The sequence below is a fragment of the Penaeus chinensis genome, chromosome 29 (genome assembly GCF_019202785.1).
Source record: "Penaeus chinensis breed Huanghai No. 1 chromosome 29, ASM1920278v2, whole genome shotgun sequence".
Taxonomy (NCBI): domain Eukaryota; kingdom Metazoa; phylum Arthropoda; class Malacostraca; order Decapoda; family Penaeidae; genus Penaeus; species Penaeus chinensis.
Window position 1 is genome coordinate 15,074,312 of NC_061847.1, and position 2,697 is coordinate 15,077,008.

Sequence of the window (2,697 nt, forward strand, 5' to 3'; positions counted from 1 at the left end):
CTAAGTGGTGCAGTTTCATCAGCAAGGTTTGGGATAAATGGTGACATATAGGTGACCATTCCCATAAATTGTTGCAGCTCTGTAACATTTGTTGGGCTCGGCAGTGCTTTAATTGCGGATGTCTTGTCTGGATCTGGGTGAGAGCCTTCCTTGTTATAAACAGTTCCGAAGAATTTCACTTGTTCCTGCTTGATCACACACTTTGCACCGTTGAAAGTTAATCCTTGCTGCTTGGCAATCTTGAAGAGGTTATGCAGGTTTATGTCATGCTCCTCTTCAGTTTTTCCAAAAACATCTACATCATCAGCCAAGCCAATGGTACCAGAACAGTTTTCGAGGATCTGATCCATTTTTTGCTGGAAAACATCTTGTGATATGACCAGGCCAAAAGACGTTCTGAGATATCTGAAGCGGCCAAACGGAGTGTTGAATGTAATGAGGAATGAACTAGTTTCGTCAGGCGTGACTAACCAATAGCCATTCTTTCCATCAGGTTTGCTGAAAAATTTAGTCTGCAAACGTGTGTGATTTCCTCTTGCGTAGGTGTCTTGTGATGGCTTCTTTTTATAGCTTTGTTTAAGTCCTTTGGATCTAAGCATACGTGCAGGCTGCCATCCTTCTTCATGGTGCAAACCATGCTGTTGACCCAATCTGTAGGTTCCGACACTTTTTTGATAACTCGTATTTTTTCCATGTCTTCAAGCTGGTTTTGAAGACATACTGATACGGGTATGATTTCTTTAAATCATCCACCGACTGGACGGCCATGGTTGTTTGAGGATGCATCTGTGCCTCATGAATTGTCACCATGCCTAGGGCTCTCAGGCTTGGCAGACACAAAATAATTGGTCCAACTTCTTGGTCCAGAATGTTGAAATCTGCATCGATCTAGTTTTTCTTGTCGAAGGTGCATTTTAATTTGATCGACCCAAAATGCTTGAGTTTCAAATTATTCACTGCAGTCAAATTCTTCTGACGGTTGTTGGTCAGATAGGTTTTCGGCTTCCCATGAGCATCTAATAAATCTGGACACATAATTCGGTCCAGCCCCTGTATCGACCTTGATTGTCATCGAGCCAGTCTTGTTGCTGGGGGTTCTGACTTTGATAGATCGTAGAGCTTCACTATCATTACCGTTTGATACCTCTACTACTCTAACAGAGATTACTGTGAAATAATTCTCATTGGGGTCATCTTGGCTGAATTCATGCACGGCAGATTTTCTGGTATTGACAGAAACATTTTTTGCCAGTGGTTCATCTTGCCACATGTATTGCACCTAGCACCATATGCTGGGCAGGATTGTGGGGGGTATTTATTGTGCTCGCCCAAATTTGTTGCATGGTTTTGATGCTCTTGCAAAATTAGTGTATCCCACAGAATCAACATTTAGGTCATAATTGACTATTTGGGCTCTCATGTCTCTGTTATCTCTTATGGTTGCTTCATAAGATCTGGCAATGCCAATGGCTTTGCTCAACCTTATGTCTTCAACTTCCATAATAAGGCTTCTCTGCAAATCATTACTGTATATTCCATCCTTGAATTGCTCAATGACTCTTGCTTCATGTTCTGCCTCAATAAATTTGCATCTCTTAGCTTAAGCTTCACATCTATTCAAGAACTCATCACGAGAGTCATTTTCTCTCTGAATGGATTTTCGTAGGCGAAGTCTGTCAATATATTTGTTAGTCTTTGTTTTTACCTGGGTCTGAAGAGCATCCCAAACTTTGTCAAGGTCTTTCATATTTTCTTCAGTTAAATTGTTTGCCTCTATCATTTCCTCTCCAGGAGTGTCTGCGTACAGAATGATGTGGTTTGCCTGCTCCTCTCTTGGTATCTTTTTAACGTTGAAGTATCTAATACAACGTTTTTTGAAAGCCATAAGTGCACCATATGAATCGCTAGTTTTCCAATTCATACTTGGTGAGTGACGACAATGTTCGGCGCCGGCCATTTTGATGGCTGTTGACGTGGCAGTGCGAGTATTATGCCAGTGTCGGTGCACCAAAGTTGAGCTGTGTTGGGTACACAGGAACTATGAAGCGAACTGTGACTTGCTTTCGCATGTTTCTTATATACTTCAGTCTTATTTGTCTTGATACCTTCACTAAGAGCGAATCATTCGTTTTTTAGGTGCGACGTGGCACTTGTCTCTTTGCTGGTTGGTCGCTTACCTCTTCGTATTTTAAAGTACATATTTCGGTATCTCCAGGTTGTTATTACCTCTTTCCCCTCTTTATCTACGCTTGGAGACGCAGTACAACTGCCACCATGTTTTATATGTTGTTTTGTTGCTCCACTTGAGGGGAAAAGGTGAATAAAATACGGAGCTCTGCTGAGCTACACGAGTATATTCTGGAGGAGTGTACAACACCAATGTTTACATAAGGGTTACGTACGTATGCAATATATATAGAGGGATACGTTACTGATATTATAATATAAGGTAGATAGAACACATAATTATAGGAAGATAATTATGTTAGTTCATATGTCATATAAATTTGTATATATATATATATATATATATATATACATATATGTATATATACATATATATGTGTGTATATATATATTTGTGTATATATATTTGTATATATATATTTGTGTATATATATTTATATATATATATATGTGTGTGTGTGTGTGTGTGTGTATGTGTGTGTGTGTGGGTATATAGTTTTATATATATTT